Source organism: Crocodylus porosus, unplaced genomic scaffold (genome assembly GCF_001723895.1).
Source record: "Crocodylus porosus isolate Cpor-Errol unplaced genomic scaffold, CroPor_comp1, whole genome shotgun sequence".
Taxonomy (NCBI): domain Eukaryota; kingdom Metazoa; phylum Chordata; order Crocodylia; family Crocodylidae; genus Crocodylus; species Crocodylus porosus.
The window spans coordinates 38,116,010-38,125,607 of NW_017728918.1; positions in this window are offsets into that span (position 1 = coordinate 38,116,010).

Sequence of the window (9,598 nt, forward strand, 5' to 3'; positions counted from 1 at the left end):
TCCATGTCCTTCTTGAAGTGTGGCACCCAGAACTGGACACAGTACTCCAGCTGCGGCCTGACCAGCACTGCATAGAGGGGGAGCAAGACCTCTCTGGACCTGTTAGTGATGCCCCTGTTGATGTATGACAGGGTGCAGTTGGCTCTGCCTATTGCTTCATTGCACTGGGGACTCATATTCATTCTGGAGTCAATCATGACTCCAAGATCCCTCTCTGCTTCTGTGCTGCTGAGAGGGTCAGTCCCTAACCTATAAGCATAATGCTGGTTCCCTTTCCCCAGTTGCAGCACCCTGCACTTGTCCTTGTTGAACCACATCCTGTTCAACATCTCCCCTCGAGAGACCCCTGGGCACTCCCCCTTCCTGAGAGACAATTGTTCCCTTGGTATATACCTGAGATCTTACCTGGGCAGGTCCTACACCTGGTTGAGTTTTCTCTTGCTCCTGTGGATCCCCATCCCCCAACGAACTTAGTTTAAAGCCCACTGGAGGAGGTCAACTAGCCTGTAAGAAAACAAACTCTTACCTTTGGGGGAGAGATGGAGAGCATCACGTCCCAGGACACCCTCTGCTCTGAAGTGCGGGTTGTGGTCCAGGAAGCCAAATCTGGCATGACGACACCAATTCTGGAGGTGCCAGTTCACCTCATGGATGCAGGCAGTCTGCCACTGACAGCCTCCACTAACCAGGAGGAGGGACGAAAAGACCACCTGAGTCCCTAACTCTCTAAGCTTGGCCCCCAGAACCACGTAGTCATCCATGATCTGGTCTGGACTACTCCAGGCCGCATCATTTGTTCCCACATGGATGAGGACCATAGGATAGTAGTCGGGAGGCTGGATGAAGTCAGTGATTTTTCCTTGTGATGTCCCCAATCTTGGCTCCTGGGACACAGTACACTTCTCTCACAGGAGACAGTACACTTCTCTCACACTTCTCTGTTTGTTTCATTAGCATGGAATTATCTATGCATTTTACTCATTTACATGTCTTTTTGCCATGAGCACATGCCTAAGACTTTGACCTCTGCTTCCTTTGGTCACTTGCTGTTTCTTGCTGACTCCTTCATCTCCAAGGCCTGACTTCTGTTTTACCTCCTGATGAAAGCTGGTGGGCTGCATCCTGTTCTCCCTTTAACACAATGAATCATATATCCTACACACTACTACATTGTTAGGACACTGCTTGCTCAAGCATCTTGCAATGTTACTTTTAATATGCCATTCTGTCTTGTATTTAGCAGCTCTACTACGTCACACATTAAAGCCTTTATTCAGCAGCAAATCCAGTGCTCCCCAAGATCCAAATATTATCACCCTAACAATCATGGCTGGGATTCCTCTTTGGCCATACTGTACATTTATAGATTTCGTAGATTTCATAGACATTATGACTGGAAGAGATCTTGGAAGTTCATTGATCCCTTGCCCCGGGGCAGGAAGTCAGCAGGGGTCATCGCATCCCAGAAAGATAAACATCCAAATGTCTCTTGAAGGCATTCAAAGTAGGTGCTTGAACCATCTCTGGTGGCAGTCTATTCCAAACCTTGGGGGCTTGGACAGTAAATAATTTCTTTCTTATGTCCGGCCTGAAACGGTCATGGAGGAGTTTGTGACCATTCTATCTTGTCATCCCTTGGGGCACTCTGGTGAGCAGACATTCCCTAAGATCCTGGTGAACTGATAAACTTAAAGGTGGTCACTAGATCACACCCGAGCCTGCACTTTTCCAGGCTGAAGAGTCCCATAGCTCTCAGCCTCTCATCATAAAGTCTGTTTTCCTGACCTCTGATCATGCGTGTGGCTCTCCTCTGGAATCACTCAAGCTTCTCCACATCCTTTTTGAATCGTGGAGCCCAAAACTGGACACACTACTCCAGCTGCAGCCTCAACAAAGCCGAGTACAATGGGAGAATGATGTCCTGGGATTTGCTTGAGAAGCATCTATGGATGCAAGCCAGTATTTTGCTTGCTTTACTAGCTGCAGCATCACATCGATGGCTCATGTTCATCTTGTGGTCAGTCATGACCCCCAAGTCCCTTTTGTCCATAGTGCTAGCCAGTGTAGCACTGCTGAGCCTATAAGGATGCTATGGTTTTTCTTCCCCAGGTGGAGAACCTTGCATTTTTTTGGTGTTAAATGCCATCAGGTTCTCATCTGCCCATTTTCTGAGCCTGTCAAGGTCAGTCTTGATCACCATCCTGTCCTTCGGTGTAGACACTTTACCCCATAGTTTGGTGTCATTGGAGAACTTGGCGAGTCTGCTTCTGATACCAATGTCCACATCATTAATAAAGATGTTAAAGAATATAGGCCCAAGGACCCCCTTAGGGGACCCCACTGGTCACGGCGCACCACAATGATTGACTTCTGTCAACTACCATTCTCTGGATCCGACCTCAGAGCCAATTCCCCAGCCATTAGTCTGTGATGTAGCTGAGGCCGCAGTTGGCCAGTTTTTCTGAGATGATCTTGGGATACCTTTTTAAAAATCATATAGATATATGACCTCAATCTCTTCTACCTTTGTCCAGGTGATATGTCATTTGGTTATAGAAAGAGATGAGAGTGGTCAGGCAAGACCAAGCCACAACAAACCTGTGCTGGCCATTCCTCAGGATGTTGCCATCAGCCAGTTTGTCAAGAATGGTCTCTTTGATATTTTTTTCCAATATCTTCCCTTGGATAGAGGTCAGGCTGATAGTCCTGTAGTTCTCCAGATCTACTTTCCTCCCTTTCTTGAAGATCAGCTCATGGTCACTGTCTCCCAGCTTCCCTTCGACCACTAGGTTCCTGATTGAGTCATCCCCCATTGCCAGTACCAGGTTGAGCAGTGCTTTGCCTCTCATTGGTCCACAGACTTCTTGAGTCAGAAAAGACTTCTTGAGTCAGAAATGTGGAAGAGTTTGCTTGTCCTCCTTGTTTGCTGAGAGACTTCAATTTTCTACAGTGACTGTGAAAATGTCCCATCTAAAAAAGACTGTTAGACATCTATTGAAAATAAAATACAGGTTCCCTTTTATAAGTGGGAGGTGTTGGCCAGCCTTGGTAATCAAATGCTTGCAAACACACCATTTAATAGTTTCAGAGTTAGTAGGGTTGGAAGGGACCTGAGCAGATCATCAAGTCCGAACCCCTGCCATGGCAGGAAAGAGTACTGGGGTCAAACGACCCCAGAAAGGTGTTCGTCTAGCCTCCTTTTAAAGATCCCCAGGGTAGGAGCCAGCACCACTTCACTTGGAAGTTGGTTCCAGATCTTAGCCACCCTGACAGTGAAGTAGCACCTCCTGATGTCTAGTGTGAATCTATCCTCTGCCAGCTTGTGACCGTTATTTCTAGTCACTCCTGGTAGTGCTCGGGGGAACAGGGACTCCCCCAGTGCCTGTTGGTCCTCTCTGACTAGTTTGTAACAGGTCATTAGATCCCCCCTCAGCCTTCTCTTGTGGAGACTGAACAGGTTTAGGTCTCTTAGCCTCTCCTCATAGGGCCAGCACTGCTGCCCCCTAATCATGTGAGTGGCCGTCCTCTGTACCCTCTCCATGTTGTCCACATTCCTCTTGAAGTGCAGCACCCAGAACTGGACACAGTACTCCAACTGTGGCCTGACCAGTGTCACATAGATGGGGAGGATCACTTCCTTGGACCTGCTCGAGATGCATCTGTGGATGCAAGACAAGGTATGGTTGGCCTTCCTGACTGCATCCCCACACTGCCAGCCCATGTTCATCTTGGCATCAATAATGACACCAAGATCCTTTTCTGCCTCTGCACTGATGAAAAGGGAATTCCCCAACCTGTAGGTATCCTGCTGGTTCTTCCTCCCCAGTGTTACTTCTCAGCTCCATGTTCTTGGGGAACTCTGACACAGGACACAGCCTGTCTGACTCACAAAGAATCCCCTCCCTCCCTTCCCCTACCTAAACAAAACTGATTAAGATGCAGTGGGAGACACACCTAAAACCCTCCAGATCAGGGTGACAAGAGTCAACCAACTGCCCTAGGTCTCATTTGCATCTGAGATGGAACCAGATGACAACTCATTTACATGGGAGATGGAGAGCAGAAAGCCCAAAGCAGAGACTTCAGTGAATTCTGGGATCAGAGAAGCAGGAGAGCACTGCATGATGGGGAATCTGTGCTCCAAATGTTAATCAATCCACACACCCAGCTCAGCATTTATCAGACCAGTTATTATCTGAATTTACAAAGGACTTTCACCTCCTCCCCACACACACACCTCTAAGCAGAAGTAAAGTTTAATAGGCATCTCAGGCCATACATTCTCCGGTCCCACTACGGGAGGCCTATTTGAACTTGATTGACTAAAACTCAGTTGCCAGGTTAGGGAATGCTGAAGCAAAGAGACTGAGTCAGAGGGGGTATTGGCAACACTTGAACAATGGTAAAGGGTTCATCACAGTGTCCAGCCTGTGGAGCCCTGACTACAAGTGTTGTCATACTTTTGCCGGGACAACTGGTGGAAGTGCTCCCCCCCGAAAGGTTATGAACACTCCAATAATTGTCTGTTAAAAGACTATAGTAAAATCTGGAAAAGTCATGCTAAGCTGAGGCTTGTTCACAAATAAAAATCCAAAACCCTGATACTGCAAGCTGCCTATTGTTTCTGAAGAAACCAGGAGATATCCCATCAGTATATCTGCTATCCATAGGAATTTGAAGCTGGATCCTAAGTGTCCAGTTACTCCTTAAACTTATGTTTTCCTGAGTATCAGTTTCTTGAGATGTTCCAAACCAGATAACCCTTTGTCAAAAGAAAAGACAATGATTTACGCTATTGAGAATGCTTGAAAGAAGCTGAACTGAGGGTATAAAAATCTGTAAAAATCAGCAGGGTGTGCGCTTCAGGAGGAGAAGTCTCTCTCACACCACCTGCTTTATTCTTGAGAGGCTGGATGAAACAGATTGTCTCCCTTCAAGGATCGTGCTGAGAACTTTAACCTGTCAGCTTTGCAACCTGAGTGCCTTGGACTAGTGAGATCCCAGAGGTCTTTCTTTTCTCTTTTTTCTCTAGACATAACATTCTGAACCTGAACTGTAGTAGTTAAGCTTGAGTTAAGTTTCCCCAAATACTTAGTGAAACCTGTGTAATACTGTAATTGTTTTTGTTTTTCCTTTGCATGTCTACTACTACTAGTGACATTATATATTTCATATACTTAGCAATAAATAACTTTTATAGTCAAACTGGTGGTAACTGGGTATATTTTTCCTTCACTACTTCTCCTTCCCCACTTGCTCTGCAGCAACGCTTCTTTTACCTAAGCTAAAGATCCCGGTGAAGCCTAAAAATACTGTGGGGTCTGCTTATCAAAAGGCTAAAGATTGGGATGTGCTGAGTTTGAAACACATAAGGGGATCGACTTGTACCAGCTGATTGACCCAGTTTGACTCAGACATGCCCTAATGAACTGAATGTTGGCCCATGAGGGTGTCATCTGGACACCCAGCCGGATTCAGAGGTATTTTGTTTAACTGTGTGCTTGTTTCTCACTGCAGTTTATTGTTGCTCTGATGAACTGATTCTTGGCACATGAGGGTGTCAGCCTGCCAATGCTGATCAACCTGGCTGGGTCAGGCACATCATGTTAACTTGTGTGTGTTTGTGTGTATTACTGAATTGGTGACTGAAGAAACCCAGCCCCATTGAAATTACATCCTGCAAGATAGCTCCATTGGGGGTGAGGACTTGCAGAAGGGAGATATACAGCTCCGTATAGAAACACAAGTAGCACATTGATAGAATTACCAAGACCCTAGAAACGTATCCCTAATGAATGAGCACACCCCAAAGTAATGGGCAAATCTGATAACACCAGGTGCATCACCTTGCACTTGTCAGTGTTGAAACCTATCCTGTTCTCATCCGTCCACCTCTGTAACCTGTCTAGGTCTGATTGCAGCCTATTCCTCCTGTCTAGCATGCCCATATCCCCCCACATCTTCCTGTTGTCAGCAAATTTGAACAGGGTGCTTTTTACCCCCTCATCCAAGTCACTGATGAAGATGTTGAACAGTGCGGGCTCAAGAACTGAGCCCTGTGGAACCCCACTGCCCACATCCCTCCAGGCTGAGAATGACCCATCCACCACCACTCTCTGGGCGTGGCCCTCCAGCCAGTTAGTGACCCATTTACTGTGTAGGTGTCGACACCACAGTCCCCTAGTTTTTTAATGAGAATGGGGTGAGAGACAGTGTCAAAGGCCTTCCAAAAGTCCAGGAAGACTATATCCACTGCTACCTCTGCATCTAAGGATTTTGTGACCTGGTTATAGAAGGCCACCAGGTTGGTCTGACAGGACCTGCCTCTAATGAACCCATGTTGGCTGCCCTAAGCATAACCTCCTCCGCTGGCCTCTCATGGACATATGCCAGGATAATTCTCTCAAAAAGCATACCCAGGATTGAGGTAAGACTAACTGGCCTATAGTTTCCCGGGTCCTCCTTCCTCCCTTTTTTGAAGATGGGAACCACATTGGTCCTCTTCTAGTCCTCTGGCACCACACTAGAGCACCATGAGTGCTCATAAAGCTGTGCCAGGGGTCCCGCAATGACCTCAGCCAATTCCCTCAGTACTCTATGGTGGAGATCATCTGGACCAGCTGATTCGAATACATCCAGTCCCTCCAGAAGTTCCCTAACTAGTTCCTCACTAACCCTTGACCTAGGTGTGCCTCCCCTGGGGTCTGAGGGGGCCCCGGGGGGCGGGGGGAGACTGTTCCGGTCCCTGCTCAGGAAAATGGAGGCAAAGAAATTGTTAAATATATTGGCTTTGTCATCTGGTGTAACAACCAGATTTCCTAGCGTGTCCTGCAGGGGCCTCACATTACCCGGAACCTTCTTTTTGCTCCCTTTGTATTTAAAAAAGGACTTCTTGTTGTCCTTGATCCGGGAAATGAGTCCCAGTTCCATCTCCACCTTGGCTTTCCTGACCGTCCCCCTGCATCCCCAAGCAACCGCAATATAATCCTCCCTGGTGTTGGCCCCTCCCTTCCATTGGGTGTGCACCTCCCTTTTAGCTAGGAGACATTCCAGGATGCTTTTGGTGAGCCATGGGGGCTTTTGCACCCTCCTCCCCCTTAAATTGTAGCAAGTGAAATTTACGTTAGATATTAGGAAAAACTCTCTCACTAAGCAGTGAGAGAGTTAAGCAGTGACCCAAAGAGCCTCTGAAATCTCCATCCTTGGATATTTTTTAAGAGCAGATTAGATAAACACTTCTCTAGGATGGTTTAGTTGAGGAAGATCCAGGGTTCAGCCAGACATTGGACCAGATGACCTCCTAAATTCCCATCCACCTTACTTTTCTATTATTTTAAACATTCTATACGTCAAGAGTAGAAACAGCACCATGTATTGTAGTTGACAGGTTAGATCATGATGATGAATTTGGAGTAGGTAATTCACCAATAAATCATTGTGAATATTTTGTAAAAAAATGTCTAGGGTAGAATATATTCATGTATAGTGTGAATAATGAAAACATTTACAAAAAGTTTTGATGAAAGGTGCCTAAAATGTTTTATGTACATTCATTTTATAAATAGCTCCCAACTGTAGTGACATTTCAAAAATGGCAGATGGAAATTGAGAGAAAGAAAAAACCCAATAAAAAGTATACTGAATGAAAAACTTGACCTGGAGGATATTTAATACTTACAACTATAATTCATATCAGGATACAGAAAAATCTTGTCCAGCTCTCAGGGTATTAGGACTTTTAACAGCAATAGCATTCTTTTAGGAAGCATTTCCCGGAGCAATTCAGAAGTTTCATACTTAGTAGGGTCCCCACCTCTTGAATATATCATATGTTTTAAAATACCAGACTATACATAACAGGATGGATTCTGTTACCCTATTCATGGTCGATTGTGGAAAAGGGTATTCACAAACACTACTGCACAGCTTGCTTAATTACAGGAGTAGCTCTGCTGGAGTCTTTCTGTTGGTGGCTCCACCCTCCTGTCCTGGGTTAACCACCTGCTTACTCCACTGCTAAGCCTTGATTGTTCTTGATTAAGTGATGTAATTAGCGGGAGGCTGCCCACTTTATACACCTGGTGCCAGGGGACACTATCTGCGGCTCCTTTTCCTCCCTACACCGCAGTCCAAGCCTCACAGATGATACTTGATGTGGTTTGCCCCGGGCCCTGTTATGCCTTGGCCCTCCCTGTTACTTCTAGGGCTCCTCACTGCCCCTCTCACTCTGGGGCTCCACACTGCCCCCTCTCGCTCCGGGGCTCCTCACCGCCCTTCTCATTCCGGGGCTTCTCACTGCCCCCTCCTGCTCCGGGGCTGGGTCAATGCACCCCCAAAACACTGTGCCCTCTCTGGTGCCAGGGTCCCCACACTACTGTGGAGCACCTATGAGGCCTCCTCCAACCCCTCACAGCCTCACCCGGTCCTCTGGTTAAAACAGTAGACGCAAAAAACACAAAGCCCCTAGGCTATAACATAAAACTAAACTGTCTGGTCAAAAGAACGTTCTACTCCTACCAGGGAAAATGCTGCAACTCATAGCTGCAACCAGGGGATGCTCATGCAGCCTATCTTCTCCTTCCTCTCTGCACTGGCCGAGCTCCCCATTCCTTGGCTGCCAGAGGGGAACTGCTCTCCTGGCCTCATGCCTGGGCTTAAGAAGGGCCAAGCCCTGCCCCTTTCTGTCAGCTGATTCCCTTGGTTTCCCCAGCAACCTGCACTTGTGCTGCCCTAGTGACTGGCAGTTGAGTCTCCCCCTTCTCACCACTAGGGGTCTCTCTAGAGCCATTTCTGCTTTCAGGCACAGGGCACCTGAGTGCTCTATGACAGCAAAGTACTCAGAATGCAATCCAAAGTATATTGGGACAATTATAAACATACCACATAAAAGTGTTCATATAATCTGAATGCAAGAGCCTACCTCACTGTCAAAACACCAAAGACCTAGACAACTACACACATACCTGTGGAGCCTAAATTTAATGAAGAAAAAAGGAAAGAAAAAAAAAATTCTTGTAGCTTTAATTTGAACATGGGGCATGTGTCACAGGCTAGCTGGGCACTGTGAGTGTATTCATTTTATCACAGGACTACTGGGCTGTTTGATTCAGTTTTGGATCAAGGAGGCAAATTTGTAGTGAAATAAAGGCAAATTTTTTATAACTTACACATACACAACAGTTAACAGAAAGATAAATGCATTAAACAGACAATCTACACCCCAGGGTACTCAAGGAGCTGACGAGCATCATAGCCCAGCCCCTGTCACAGATCTTTGAAAACTCCTGGCACTCTGGTGTAGTGCCCAAAGACTGGAAGAAGGCCAATGTGGTGCCTATCTTCAAGAAAGGGAGGAAAGTGGATCCGACTAACTAGAGACCCATCAACCTGCCTTCTATCCTGGGGAAGAGTTTAGAAAAGTTTATTAAAGAGGCTATCCTTAATGGACTGGCCAACGTCAGCATCCTGAGGGATAGCCACCATGGGTTTGTTGTGGATAGGTCTTGCTGACCGATCTCACTTCCTTCTACAACCAGGTGATCTATCACCTGGACAAGGGAGAAGAGATTGATGTCATATATCTTGACTTCAAAAAAGC